This window comes from Dipodomys merriami, unplaced genomic scaffold (genome assembly GCF_024711535.1).
Source record: "Dipodomys merriami isolate MVZ:Mamm:240054 unplaced genomic scaffold, mDipMer1.0.p SCAF_55, whole genome shotgun sequence".
Taxonomy (NCBI): Eukaryota; Metazoa; Chordata; class Mammalia; order Rodentia; family Heteromyidae; genus Dipodomys; species Dipodomys merriami.
The window spans coordinates 8,912,345-8,928,315 of record NW_027206124.1 but is presented as its reverse complement, the minus strand read 5'-3'; the positions used below and the strand labels follow the sequence as shown (position 1 = coordinate 8,928,315).

The 15,971-nt window shown below is 57.6% G+C and overlaps 1 protein-coding gene and 1 pseudogene across 3 annotated transcripts in view; one reads left to right on the top strand and one right to left on the bottom strand.

Moving 5' to 3' along the window:
• The window catches only part of Celsr1 (cadherin EGF LAG seven-pass G-type receptor 1), a 118,035-nt gene that overhangs the window by 96,808 nt on the left and 5,256 nt on the right, over positions 1-15,971 (bottom strand). The window lies entirely within an intron of this gene.
• LOC138811935 (uncharacterized) lies at positions 3,714-12,441 on the top strand (annotated as a pseudogene).

Here is a 15,971-nt window from a genome sequence, read left to right as displayed (position 1 = left end):
CACCTCCAGGCCTCCATGAGGGGGGATAGGTGACTCCTCCCTTGTCTCCCCCTGCCCCCCAGGCAGGTCTGCAGTGCCCAGCCCCAGGCTCCAGAGCTGGGTAGTGGGCAGGTACACCGGCAGAGATCCTGCCAAAGCCTGAGGATGAGAACGGTCCAAGCAGGGAGAGCCGTGTGCACGAGGAGGCCAGGCCTGCGATCCCACGCTATGACATCGCTCCTCCTTGGCAGCCTGTGTGAAGCGGGAACCCTAGAGCCCCAACACGTGATTAGAATTCCGTGGGTCCCCAGTACCATGTCCTGCTCCTGAGTCATTCCCGCCAGAGCCACTGCCCACCCTGGAGCTGTCCACACCACTCAGCCAGCACCCAGCCTGCGGGGAGGGGAACTGGCATCCGCAAACACCACACCTGCCCACCCACGAGCTCTGCCAGGCCCTGGCACCACCCACGAGCATTGCCAGGCCCTGGCAGCAGTCTGGCCCTGGCCACCCCTTCCAGCCAGCGCCCCGTCAGTGCAGCCTGGGCTGATCGAAGGCTGACGGCCACCCACCCCTCTGCCCAACAGCACAAGCTGCAGGGCACACCGCCGGCATCTGGGGTGGACGTAGTGACACTTGGCCTCTGAGCCAGCCTCCGGGCTGCGGCACCCCCTCTCCGCCCCCACCCAGGAGGTCCCCGAACTCTCAGGCCCCAGCCTGAGGGTTGGAGACTCTTACGGGAGTTGAGCAGCGAGGATCTCATCCCCGGCCACTAGTACTGATCCCGGAGGGCAGTTTGTCCACAGACATTCTCAAGTCCCAGGCCCCAGCCCGGGCTGGCTCCAGGTGCTGCCCGGAGGAAAAAGGGAACCTAGACTCGCTATGTATCTGCTCAGAAACAAGGAAGAGGGAGAGCTGGTGAGGAGGGTGGAGCCCAGGGCTAGCACCATGCCCAGAGGTAGACGATGGCTTGGGGTAGGAGAGTGGGCAGCCAAGTGGTCAGGCCTTACCCTGCGCGTCCTCCTCAGGCTGAGTCCTCGGTGGCTGTCCCGGCCAGGCAAGGGCTACCTGTGAATACCAGACCCCCAACCTGTGGCGGGGCACACCTGTAATCTCAGCCCTGGGAGCCTGAAGCCAGTCTGAGCTACATGTGGACCTTCAACTCCCAGAAGAGCTGGTGCTGGTGGCCCATGCCCATCACCTCAGCGACTCAGAAAGCTGAGATAGAATGACTGCAGTTCAAAGCCAGCCCAAGCAGAAAAGTCGGTGAGACTCTCTGATTTCCAATTAACCAGCAAAATGCTGGCAGTGGAGGTGTGGATAAGAGGACCAGCAAAAAAGCAAAGGGAGAGCCTCCTGGCTCAGAGGTCAAGCCCAGTCCCAGCACACAAAGGCACACAAACAAATAAGCCTTCCAGAAGCCAGTGCGGGATGACCACTTCTGCATGACGCTCACTCTGCAGATACACACACACACACACACACACAACAAACACACAACACACACACCAACAAACATATATACCAACAAACACACACACAACACATACACACAACAAACACACACACCACAACGTTCTCATTCTGGCAAGGAAACAGGAATGAAAAATCTAGATGGCTCGCTCCTGGGAAGTAAGAAAACCCGGACCATCACAGCAGATCTGGATCCCGGAAAGCAGCGGCTCCTGTGAGTCACGGACACCCGGCCACGGCGCAAGGACCCCGCAGAGACGGAGCCGCCGCGGTGCCCGGCAGTGCTGGACCGGCGGGGTGCCGCCACCTCACCCCCGGGGACTCTGGCCCGGCCACACCGGCACAGAAGGAACTCTGGCAAGATGTCTGCATTTCTAATGGCCATCTCCCACGGCCAGATTACAGGGCCTGGCGTTTCCCGCCACCACACTCGCTGGGCAAAGGGGAGGACGGGGGTTATTACTGATGCCGGATACGTGCGCGTGCTCAGCCCACAGATGCACGCTCTGCAGAGCGGGCGGCAAGCCCGCGTCTCCCGGGCTCCTCCCTGACCCGCAGGCACCCCCAGGTCCTGTCGCAGGACAAGGGCAGCTCGCGTTCCTGAGGAAAGAGCAAGCCAGGGGTCCCGAGGAGGGAGGAGCCCCGGCGAAGAGAGGCGGAGAAGGAGACGATGCCCCCACACTTGTGCTAGCGACTCCAGTCCCCTCTCCTCAATGCCTTTCTACTTGAAGTACCCACAGCGGCCTTTTTCTCAACTGGATGCCGGCCGGAGCAATTAGCTAATAAAATGATTTCTTCCCCAGCCGTAGAGTGTGGAGAAGACCTTGAAGACTGGAATGTTCCCGATTCCATCACTCAGCTCTCTGCTTTCTGGACACACGCGCACCTGACTGGCAGGGCCCCATCCCCCGGGAATGGCGCAGGCTGGCAGGAGAGGGTCAAACCCAGGAAGGTGCTGTGCCCTGGAGTCCCGAGAACACAGCCTGAAACAGGGAGAGCTGGGGGAGGAGGCTGCTGTGGAGGCCAGGGAGGCAGGCCCGCCCGAACCCTCCGGGCAGGCAGGGGTGGGGCCGTGACAAGGACCCAGAGTTCCATTCTTCAACCCAGCTCCCGTCCCACAGACCAGCGAAGCCCCAAAGCCCTAGACAAGCTCTAGGCGCAGGGGCTACAGGGACCGCACGGGTACCCGGGCTGGGGCCAGCCTCTTGGCAGGCGCTCTCAGAAATGGGGGCTGAAGCCAGGCACCGGTGGCTCACTCCGACCATCCTAGCTACACAAGAGGCTGAGATCTGAGGGTTGCGGTTCGAAGCCAGTCTGGGCAGGAAAGTCTGTGAGGCTCTTCTTTTTTTTTTTCTTGGTCAGTCATGGGGCTTGAACTCTGGGCCAGGGCACTGTCCCTCAGCTCTTCAGCTCAAGTTGAGCGCTCTATCACTTGCGCCACAGCGCCACTTCTGGTTTTCTGGTGGTTTATTAGAGATCAGAGTCTCACAGACGTTCCTGCCTGGGCCGGCTTTGAACCGCGATCCTCAAATATCAGCCTCCTGAGTAGGATTAGAGGTGTGAGGCACCAGTGCCCGGCTCCTTGCTTGGCTTTTTCACTCAAGGTTGGTGCTATGCCACTTGAGCCACAGCGCCACTCTGGCTTTTTGCTGGTTAACAGAAGATAAGAAATTCATGGACTTTTCTGCTCAGGGTGGTTTTGAACTATGATCCTCAGATCTCAGACCCCTGAGTAGCTAGGATTACAGGCCTAAACCACCAGCACCTGGCTTGCTCATATTTATTTATTCACTTCTTTGGTGGTACTGGAGTTTAAACTCGGGACACAAACTTGCTAGGCAGGTGCCCTGCCATGAAAGCCATGTCCTTGATACTTTACTTATTTTTCAGGTAAGAGTCTCATGTATTTGCCTCTATCCTGGCTAGGCTTCTCACATAGCTGGGATTATAGATGTGTATCACTGTGCTAGTCTATTCTGTAAGATACAACCTCACTAACGCTTTTTCCAGGCCAGCCTCCAACTAAAATCTTCCTATCAAGTAGCTGGGATTTGCGGCATGAGCTACTATACCTAGTTCCTGAAAGATTCATTTTAAGACACCCAAGACTAAACTCTAGGCCCAGTGAACTGAACAATCAAAAACCAAAAGGTAAACAAAAGTGTCCACTGTGGGAGGGATGAACACACCCACCTCGGTCCCACGGCAACAAAAAAATCCACAGGGAAAATACAGACCCTGCAGCAACCCTGGGATCCCGGATGGCGGCCCGGATCCTAAGGCCGTCAGCTGCCAGCCCCAAGGGGCCGCCCCGGCCCGGGCTTTCCAGAAACACGCGGTGAGGAGCACCTGTCATTCTCTGGGAAGACAGACCCAGCGCCCCATTGTCCTGCCCAGGCTCCTGTCAATCCCGGCTTCCAGGCGCCAGCGCCGGCACTGAGGTGACCATGCAAACACGTCCTAATCATCTGCTGTCACTTCCTGTCCTGTACACACACACACACCCCTGACCTCTGCGAGCCACATGCTGGATGCACAGGAAGTCTCTCAGAACAATAAACCTTCATATTTTCCATTTTTCTTCTTTGAAGATAAGGGGGTACTTTCAATTATGCACTAGAATTTTCCATGTGGAGCGGTGGGGGAGGGGGGCGCGCCCGGGCTGTGTCACTTGGCTTCGGGACACAGGGCAGAGGGAGGGTTGCTGTTGTCCTAAGCCCTCGGGAGCCACTGTGCACACGCTCCACTGTCATCCCACGAAGAATACCAGGAATCCCAGCCCACGCCTACGGTCCTACCTCCTATTATTTCACTCGAGGCTGGTGCTTGACCACTTGAGCCACAGCTCTATTTCTGCCTTTTTTGGTGGTTCATAGGAGATAAGGGTCTCATGGACTTTGCTCTTTTTTTTTCATTTTTGGCAGTACTGGGGTTTTGAACACAGATCCTTGGTGCTCTACCACTCCAGCCACACCCCCGGCTCCAAGAGTAACTTCTCGACCCCTGTGAAGTGCTTGTCTGAGGAGAAAGCCTCCCAGATCACAGCCGCCCCCTGGTAGACTTGGTAGACATGAGCTAGAGCGAGGAGGGGTGTCCTGGGAGACCACAGTCCCTCAGGGACCCAGCATCAGGCAGCACGGGCAGGGAGGGGGCAGGGAGGAGGGGGCATGAGGAGGGGGCAGCTCTGGCGAGTCAGCAAGTCATCTCTACCAGCAGAGGTGTCCCAAGGGGCCCGTGGCTCCTGCAGCAGCACCACTGGTCTCACGTCCCATGGAAGGACCACACGGGATCGGGGACCGGTCACCAGCCAGGGACTGCGTGGGGCCGGGCTGCTTCCTCAGGCAGAACCATCAGCTCACTGCCCCGCTGAGAACTCATCTCCCAGTGCTAGCAAGGTCCCTGAGTTTACTTGAGTTAGCGGCAGCTGGTCTACCTTAACCAGGTGTCATTTAGGGTTTACTTGAGTTAGCTGCAGCTGGTTTACCTTAACCAAGTGTCATTTAGGTTAGATAGGAAAGAAATCCTTAACCTATTAAAAAAAAAAAAAAAAAACAGAACTGGGAGTGAAAACAGACCATTAAAAAGGGAAGAGAAAGGCCAGGACCAGAGGCTGTAATCCTAGGTACTCAGGAGGCTGAGATCTGAGGACTGTGGTTCAAAGCCAGCCCCGGCAGGAAAGTCCAAGAGCCTTCTCTCTGATTAACCCCTCAAAAAATGACGAAGTGGACCTGTGGTTCAAAGCAGTAGAGGGATCGCTTTGAGCAAAAGAGCTCAGGGCAGTGTCCAGGCCCTGAACACACACACACACACACACACACACACACACACACACACACACACACACACACACACACACACACACACACACACACACACACACACACACACACACACACACACACACACACACACAGTAAAAGTCAAGGCGGAGGGAATAGGACGGGTCCCAGGCCCAGGGTGCTGGATTTGGGTTCTTGGGCCTCAGAGGGCGGGACTGCCGCTTGGTGTTGGTGGGCTGTGGGCTGTGTGCTGTCCCCTCTGTCCCCTCTGTCCCCCACAGGATTCAGGCTGAATCCTGCGCCTCCTACGAGGGAGCCCGCCTCCTGGTACCTGGTGCCCACCAGCCCTGCACACCACAGCGGCCCATGACAGCTCCGCAGGGAGATTCCACAGGGAGATTCCGCGGGGAGACTGCACGGGGCCTCGGGCCCTTCCCTGAAGCACACGCTCAGCCCCCAGCTCTGACGGTCCACACCGACACACCGGGCACGCCGCCACACACACCACCACACTAGACACGCTGTCACACACGCCGCCACACCGGGCACACCATCACACATGCCGTCACACACGCCATCACACACACTGCCACACACACCGCCACACACACCGTCACACCAGGCACACCGTCACACCCGGCACACCGCCACACTAGACATGCCATCACACATGCCGCCACACCGAGCACGCCATCACACACACTGCCACACACACACACACCGTCACACCAGGCATGCTGTCACACCGGGCACGCCGTCACACTGAGCACGTGCTGCCTGCGGCTGTCACAGATGACCCTTCAGGGCCTGTCTGGAAACTGGTAGGCAGTGGACACTCAGACCCAAGGCCTAGGAATGGCTCTGCCTGCCTTTGCTGGCTGTCTGGCCTCAGTTTCTCCTCTTGTAAAATGGGCACAGGTGCTGCCCAGTGGGTAGCCCACAACCTGGAAAGAGCACTTGTGTCACAGGCCACCCCTACACTGCTGGCTCTGTAGCTACCCCTCCTCCCTCTGCCCTTCCAGGACACAGGCCTCCACAGAGGACATACACTGCCCACATGGCCAGACGGCCACAGGGGGACACGAGGAGTGACAGGATGGGGCCAGGAGGACAGCTGCGTCTGGAGAGGCCGAGAGTGACCACAGAGGCAGCCGTGAGCACCCGTGACCGGATGCAGTCACCCAGCGCTGGCCACACCTGAGGCCCAGCCAGCGTCCCACACCGCTGACCATTCAGGAGCAGGTCATCACACACGGCTGTACTTTCCTGGACCATACCCTCCCTACAAGCTGACACAGCGCCCACTGGGACTGTGGTTCAAGTGCTATAGCACCTGCCCCCTGTCTAGCATGTGAGGCCCTGAGTTCAAGCCCCACCACACACACACCAGACAGACAAACTGAAACAGAAGCACGTAAAAGTCTTACTCGCGTGTGTGAGCCAGACTTCCCCCAGGTCCCGGGCCTTCTGTCCTGCCAAAAGGGGACAGTCCAGCTGCCTGAGCCCCTACCAACAAAGTCCCCCACAAACGGACAGACAACTCTGTAAGGGCATGCAGGAGGCAGGGGGAAGGGCCTACAGATTGTTCTAGCAATATGCCATGTCTAGCTAGCAGGGGAGACATGCTGCCCATTCTGGGCATTTCTGTGAACCTGGGCACCCGGTGCCACAACTGGCACTGGTTCCACTGGCCTTCAACACACCTCTGCAGATGGCGTCCTGTGAACCCGCCCCTCTAGAGAAACTGAGGACACAGCCATCCCAGAGGGAGTCAGGACGCTGCCCCACACTGTCACGTGTCCAGTAGGTGAGTAAAGCCGAGAGGAGTGGCCCCGAGCCATTCCCAACCAGCCCGCGGGAGTGACACCTCATACTCCCCTTCGCTGGGTGACGGGGAGAACTACCCTCCCTCCCCAGAAAGCCACCCCGCAGCTCCGCGCTGAGGCTGGGGGTGAAGGGGTACCACGGGAAGAGGCAGCATGAGAAAGGCGTGCACACATGCACAGGTGCGTGCTTGCACACACACACACACACACACACAGAGCACTCCCTCCTGAAGCCCCGCCCCTTCCCTACCCCGTGCCACAGGAAGCCCCGTGCTGCCTCCGGACCACACATAGCCACCGCAGGAGCCACTTCATCCGCACCGCACTGGCAGGGCTCAGGATCGCCAAGACCCCCAACAAGGCAACTCGGTGGCTCTCAGGAAGCAGGACGGACAGCAGCGCCATGTGGCTGGGAGGAGACACGCTCCATCGCCTGTCTAACACCTGCTATCAGCGGGGACAACCGCAGCGCAGGACTGCAGCTTGCTGGGTCCCTGTCTACATCTGGATAATGGGTGCTGTCACCTTAACTAAAACGCAGGGGAGCTCAGAGAACACCTGCTCACCCATAGTGCAACGTGGCTAGAAGAATCCCAGGAAAAGAGCTGTAAAACATCCCCCTGCCCACCATGAAAACACCACACATCCCAACAACCCCACCACCACAGCCACCTGTCCCGACAACCCCACCACAGACACCTGTCCCAACAACCCCACCACCACAGCCACCTGTCCCGACAACCCCACCACAGACACCTGTCCCAACAACCCCACCACCACAGCCACCTGTCCCAACAACCCCACCACAGCCACCTGTCCCAACAACCCCACCACCACAGCCACCTGTCCCGACAACCCCTCCACAGCCACCTGTCCCAACAACCCCACCACAGTCACCTGTCCCAACAACCCCACCACAGACACCTGTCCCAACAACCCCACCACCACAGTCACCTGTCCCAACAACCCCACCACAGACACCTGTCCCGACAACCCCACCACCACAGACACCTGTCCCGACAACCCCACCACAGTCACCTGTCCCAACAACCCCACCACAGTCACCTGTCCCGACAACCCCACCACAGTCACCTGTCCCGACAACACCACAACAGTCACCTGTCCTAACAACCCCACCACCACAGACACCTGTCCCAACAACCCCACCACCACAGACACCTGTCCCAACAACCCCACCACAGTCACCTGTCCCAACAACCCCACCACAGACACCTGTCCCAACAACCCCACCACCACAGTCACCTGTCCCAACAACCCCACCACAGACACCTGTCCCGACAACCCCACCACCACAGACACCTGTCCCGACAACCCCACCACAGTCACCTGTCCCAACAACCCCACCACAGTCACCTGTCCCGACAACCCCACCACAGTCACCTGTCCCGACAACACCACAACAGTCACCTGTCCTAACAACCCCACCACCACAGACACCTGTCCCAACAACCCCACCACCACAGACACCTGTCCCAACAACCCCACCACAGTCACCTGTCCCAACAACCCCACCACAGACACCTGTCCCAACAACCCCACCACCACAGCCACCTGTCCCAACAACCCCACCACAGCCACCTGTCCCAACAACCCCACCACCACAGTCACCTGTCCTAACAACCCCTCCACAGCCACCTGTCCCAACAACCCCACCACAGTCACCTGTCCCAACAACACCACCACAGTCACCTATCCTAACAACCCCACCACCACAGCCACCTGTCCCAACAACCCCACCACAGTCACCTGTCCCAACAACCCCACCACCAGTCACCTGTCCCGACAACCCCACCACCACAGACACCTGTCCTAACAACCCCACCACAGTCACCTGTCCTAACAACCCCACCACCACAGCCACCTGTCCCGACAACCCCACCACAGACACCTGTCCCAACAACCCCACCACCACAGCCACCTGTCCCGACAACCCCACCACCACACCCACCTGTCCCGACAACCCCACCACAGACACCTGTCCCAACAACCCTACCACCACAGTCACCTGTCCCAACAACCCCACCACCACAGACACCTGTCCCAACAACCCCACCACCACAGACACCTGTCCTAACAACCCCACCACAGTCACCTGTCCCAACAACCCCACCACAGCCACCTGTCCCAACAACCCCACCACCACAGCCACCTGTCCCAACAACCCCACCACCACAGACACCTGTCCTAACAACCCCACCACCACAGACACCTGTCCTAACAACCCCACCACAGTCACCTGTCCTAACAACCCCACCACAGTCACCTGTCCTAACAACCCCACCACAGCCACCTGTCCCAACAACCCCACCACAGTCACCTGTCCCAACAACACCACCACCACAGACACCTGTCCCACCAACCCCACCACCACAGACACCTGTCCCAACAACCCCACCACAGTCACCTGTCCCGACAACCCCACCACCACAGTCACCTGTCCCGACAACCCCACCACCACAGTCACCTGTCCCGACAACCCCACCACAGACACCTGTCCCGACAACCCCACCACCACAGCCACCTGTCCCAACAACCCCACCACAGACACCTGTCCCGACAACCCCACCACCACAGTCACCTGTTCCAACAACCCCACCACCAGTCACCTGTCCCGACAACCCCACCACCACAGCCACCTGTCCCAACAACCTCACCACAGTCACCTGTCCCGACAACCCCACCACAGTCACCTGTCCCAACAACCCCACCACAGCCACCTGTCCCAACAACCCCACCACAGTCACCTGTCCCAACAACCCCACCACCACAGCCACCTGTTCCGACAACCCCACCACCACAGCCACCTGTCCCAAAACCCTACCACAGCCACCTGTCCCAACAACCCCACCACAGTCACCTGTCCCAACAACCCCACCACCACAGACACCTGTCCCGACAACCCCACCACCACAGACACCTGTCCCAAAACCCTACCACAGTCACCTGTCCCAACAACCCCACCACCACAGACACCTGTCCCAACAACCCCACCACCACAGCCACCTGTCCCGACAACCCCACCACAGCCACATGTCCCGACAACCCCACCACAGCCACCTGTCCCAACAACCCCACCACAGTCACCTGTCCCGACAACCCCACCACAGACACCTGTCCCAACAACCCCACCACCACAGACACCTGTCCCAACAACCCCACCACAGTCACCTGTCCCAACAACCCCACCACCACAGCCACCTGTCCCAACAACCCCACCACAGACACCTGTCCCGACAACCCCACCACCACAGCCACCTGTCCCAACAACCCCACCACCACAGACACCTGTCCCAACAACCCCACCACCACAGCCACCTGTCCCAACAACCCCACCACCACAATCTCCTATCCCGACAACCCCACCACCACAGCCACCTGTCCAAAAACCCTTCCATAGCTTGCCACACACTGTGCAGAGATGATTTTTTTCATTTTATTTTATCACTTTCAGTCCCCTGAAAGTATCTTTCCTTTATTATATATTTCGACAACCTTACCTTAGTTATACAGAGGGAGATTTCATTATTATACATATTTATAACAGATTCTAGTCAGTCATTCTCACTCCCAGAGTTAACTTGTGTGTTCCTGGTGCACACACCAGTACTGGGGCTTGAACTTGGGACCTGGTGCTCATGCTAGGTTTTTTTTTTTGCTCAAGACTGGTGCTTTGCCATTTGAGCCACAGCTCTACTTCTAGCTTTTTGTTGTGGAGATAGAGTCTCTTGGGCTTCCCTGCCCAGTCTGGCTTCCTACCAGGATCCTCAGAACTCAGCCTCTTGAGTCGCTGGAATCCTGGGTGTGAGCTACCAGTGCTGACCTCAGCCCGCAGCCAGCCCTGCGAGTTAAGGACGAACGTGGCTCCCCGACACAGACCAGACCAAGACACCGAGGGCAATTTTACCCCCGAGTCCCGGGGACTCTAGGCTCCCTGGCATGCTCTCTCCTATCACAGAAAAGCACGAAAGCAGTGTACTGGGAGACTAGAAGAAAAGTACACTCTACCGAACCTGTCAAGAGTCCTCTAGCCTGTGTGTGTGTGTGTGCGTGCATGCATGCGTGCGTGCGCACAGTAAAGTCCTGGCCTCTATCCAGGCGATCAGACACCAGAGTGACATGCCCACTGAGGGGCTGGTATGTGGCTTTTCCCAACTTCGGAGCATCACACACCAAAAGCTGAGCCGATGACCGCAGTACCCCAAGTTCTTACCTGAAGCGGAAGCCTAGAGCTCAGCGTTGGGGTTTCCCTGGAAAACACCCCACCATCTCCCCAGGACCACGGACCCCACTCAGCCCTGAGCTGCTGCCGTGGGTCCCATGTGGACACAACGGCTCTGTGGCCAGGGCAGAAGCCTCTGCCTTCGAACTCTTCTGGTTCATTCCAGAAACAAGCCACACTTGTTGAGGGGCTACTGTGGGTCCGGCCTCAAGCCATGGGGGAAGGTGGAGGATGGGGTACAACCCCCACAAAGCTGCATCCAGCATGTGGGGCTGCCCCACAGGGGCTCACCGACACACACCCCAAAAACTCTGCAACCCTTCAAACAAGCACCCAGAGAGCAACGGGAAGGCCACGGAGCCCAGAGCTAGTCAGAGCCTCTCGCCCACCCCCTCCTCTCCTGGTTCAGGAATTTCATTCTGGGCGTTTCTGTGAACCTGTACGCGGGTACTAGGACAAGAAAAAACTTAGAAAACTATTCACCCCAAGGCTGCAAGAATCATGCCAGACGCAGACAGATTTTCCACACGCTCTGCCCCGCGAGATAAAATCTACCTCTGTTTGAATCCCGGAGCTGGCAGGGACGGAGGCCCCTGGCACAGGCCTCACGCCACACCCGGGCGGGGACACGGCTGCCCGGGCCCCACCTTCCACCACACCAGCTCCCCAACAGGCTCCTGCTACCGGGTTTTTAAATGGACCCGAAGGGACCCAAGCCCTGGGCGGAAGCCTGGCGTCCCTGGAGCTCGGCTACACAGGCGTCCCGCACTGTCTCAGTCACATCCCCAGTCTCTGTGTGCTGCTTCACCTGCTGTTTAGGAGGACAAGGTACGCTTGTGCGTCCCGGATCTCTGTGACCTGTGACCCCATGCATCCTCCCAGACTCCCCCGCGTGTCTCTCCTCCGTCCCCTGCCGGGCAGTCACAGCCCGGCCGCCCCATGTGCTACAGCAGGTGGACTGAACGAACCCCGTCCCAGCTCCCAGCCTCCCCCCCCCCCCCGCCGTGCCCACAGCAGGTGGACCCCTGCCGGGCCGTATGTGCCTGCCGACCCAGCAGCAGACCCCAGTCCTCGCCGGAGCCTCGGGCACATACCCAACTGGGCCACCCACCCCTCGGAGGGCCACGTGCTCCCCAAGGCCTGACCGTAGACTGACTGTCGGAAGTTCCAGGTAAGCCAAGACACATCTCCGACCTCAGTGACCTGGCATCTGTCACCACCGGCCTCCTTGGGGACCCTCAGCCCCCCAGATCCTCCCTGCCCCAACTCACACTGGCCTTTGTCCACTCAGGCTGTGGCTCCTCAAGGCTGGGCCTGGGTCCCGTCCTAACCGCCCCCCTAGGCCTGTACCTGGGCCCTGATGCCAGCCCAGGCTGGGTGAACTGCAGGCTGGGTGAACTGCAGGCTGGGTGAACTGCATGTTGGGTGAACTGCAGGTTAGGTGAACTACAGGCTGGGTGAACTGCAGGCTGGGTGAACTGCATGTTGGGTGAACTGCATGTTGGGTGAACTGCATGTTGGGTGAACTGCAGGCTGGGTGAACTGCATGTTAGGTGAACTGCAGGCTGGGTGAACTGCATGTTAGGTGAACTGCAGGCTGGGTGAACTGCATGCTGGGTGAACTGCAGGCTGGGTGAACTGCAGGCTGGGTAAACTGCATGTTGGGTGAACTGCAGGCTGGGTGAACTGCATGTTGGGTGAACTGCATGCTGGGTGAACTGCATGCTGGGTGAACTGCATGTTAGGTGAACTGCAGGCTGGGTGAACTGCAGGCTGGGTGAACTGCAGGCTGGGTGAACTGCATGTTAGGTGAACTGCAGGCTGGGTGAACTGCATGCTGGGTGAACTGCATGTTAGGTAAACTGCAGGCTGGGTGAACTGCATGCTGGGTGAACTGCATGTTAGGTGAACTGCAGGCTGGATGAACTGCAGGCTGGGTGAACTGCAGGCTGGGTGAACTGCAGGCTGGGTGAACTGCATGTTGGGTGAACTGCATGTTGGGTGAACTGCATGCTGGGTGAACTGCAGGCTAGGTGAACTGCATGTTAGGTGAACTGCAGGCTGGGTGACAGCATAGGCTTTGTCGTGAGTGGCAGTGGAAAGCCAAAGGTGCCTGGACAGGTGGAGCCTGGGGAAGGGCTCTGGCCCACAGAGCATGCTGGCTGCCACAGCCCCCACCATCGCCATCACATCCCACCACCTAGCCTGCTGCTCCTTGCTGAACTCCTGTGGCTCACACCTACAATCCTAACTACTCAAGAGGCTGTGGTCAGAGGAACACAGTTAGAAGCCAGCCTGGGCAGGGAAGTCAGTGAGATTTGTATCTCAAAAAGCTGGAGCAGAAGTGTGGGTCAAGTGGTAGAGCACCAGTCGAGCAAAAAAGCCTCAGAGACAATGCTCAGGCCCTGAGTTAAAGCCCCAATACTAGCACTGGTACACACATGCATGCACATACACACATGCACACATGCATACGCACGCACATACACATACACGCACACACACCACACTCGCGCGCACATACATACACATGCACACATACCACACATAGCACACACACCACACACACATACCACACACACTCACACACCACACACACACACACACTCACACACCACACACACACACACACACACACCACACACACACGCACACACACACCACACAGTTCCTGAGCAAGAAGACCATTCTCTAGAGTGTCATCAAAGCTCTAAATGGTCAACTCCAGGCCAAAAACAAGTGCCTAGCTCTTCAGTGACGTGTGTGTCACTCAGAAAACCAGCTCACTGCCAAGCGCCCCAGGCTCGTCAGCTCCTTGGCGAGCTGTTGAGTTTCAGGGAACGCGCACACGGCCAGACAAGGCTGGAGCAGCAAGCAGCTCCTTCTCCTGGTCTGCAGCCCTCCACTGAAACGTCGCGGCATTAGCCTGCGTCTAACTAGGCACATACTTTTGCCAACGCTCTGGGCCTAGCCCACTGTACCTTCCACTCCCGCACTCCCCCACCTAAGTAAACTACGGCAAGGTTACTCAATCTTAGTATTTCGCTGAGTTCCGATGTTTCCTGACACGTCTGAATGACTCACCGACCAATCATTTTTACCCCACAAACGCTCCTTTTCCCACAGCCCTGGGAAGGAGGCAGCGGCCATGTCGAAGACCTGAACGCACAGGCACGTACAATTTTTAGGTGGATTTAAAATGTCAACATCACTAAAAGACGCATGACTAGGAAGTATTCTGCACCTGGCTTTCCCGTTGGTTTATTAGTCACACTGTTTTGAAAAATGCAAACACAGCTTATCCAAATGCTCCTAAGAAAAAAGTCCCTCTCTCAGAAGTGACAACGGTCTCGTGCAAATGTCCCCACACATGGCATGAGGCTCTGTACAGCCCGGCCCACCCATACAAAAGCAGCAGCTATTCAATGCTTTTTTACCCAAAAGTGTTTTATTGCTGGATGGCTTTAAAAAAAAAATCAACCACCAGGCACAGTGGCTCATGCCTTTAATCCCAGCTCCTCATGAGGCTGAGAGCTGAGGATCGAGGTCTGAAACCGGCTGGGGCAGGAAAGTCCATGAGACTCTCACCTCCAATGAGCCACCAAAAAGCAGGAAGTAGAGCTGTGGCTCAAATGGTCCAGCAGCAGCCTTGAGCAAAAAAAAAAAAAAAGCTCAGGAGCAGAGCTCAGCTTCCGAACTCAGGCTCCAGGACCCGTTTAAATGAAACTGTTTTAAACTACCAACACTATCTACCTAGTCAGTCACAATGGCTGTTGGGACCCCACACCCAGGCGGCTGGAGCGGCCTGTTCACACCGCAGCACACCCCAGCGCTGTGAGGGCTCTTCCCGCCCCAGGCGCGCCAGCCATGCTGGGAAGGAGACAGCTTTCCCCAGAACCTCAGGCTGCCAGCCTCTCCCTTTCCTTTCCCTTCCCTCGGGCACCTTTAGGGCAGTCATCGCATCAAAGGCTTTAGGGTACGGCTATAAATCCTGCGAAGCCAATTACCGGCATTGAAAACCCAGGCTGAGAGGGAATCAACAACTTTCCCACATTGTTCTGTCCTTCTTTCTTCCTTTTTATTGGATTTTAAGACAGAGTCTGGCTCTGCAGACCAAACTGGCCTCATACTCTAACATGTCCTGGTCTCCACCTCCCTGGGATTACAGGAGTGAGTCACCACGCCCACCTTCTGCATTGTTCCTACTAAACCCTAAGCACCGCCTCCAGCTAACTCAAGGCCCCATCTCTTGGCAGGGTTTGGTTTCCACTGGGGGGGGGGGGGGGGGGGGAGAGGCCTACTGTTTGAACCTGTGCTTCTGGAAGTCTCCAGCAAGTCTTGTCTTTGGGGAATTAAATAGTAGCTAGCTGGTCTGAGGGCTGCACCATCCGGTGTGGATATGTTACACAGGGCACCAATCAGTTTAGCATTTAGTTTCTCAAGAATTCTCCCTTAGGCGTGAGAAGGGGGCTTCACAATCCCGGTCACAGTGCCCCTGCCCCACTAGCTGTGCAGCCCTGTAAAGTCAACTTAACCTCTCTGAGCCTCAGTTTCTTCATCTGGCACAAAGGACTTCACAAGGCCACAGGCAGTCACCATGGGGGGGGGTGGGGGGGGACAGCTGAGGATCTGGGACAGCACCGGGGTCCCCAACTCTGTGACAGGGGTGCTGGA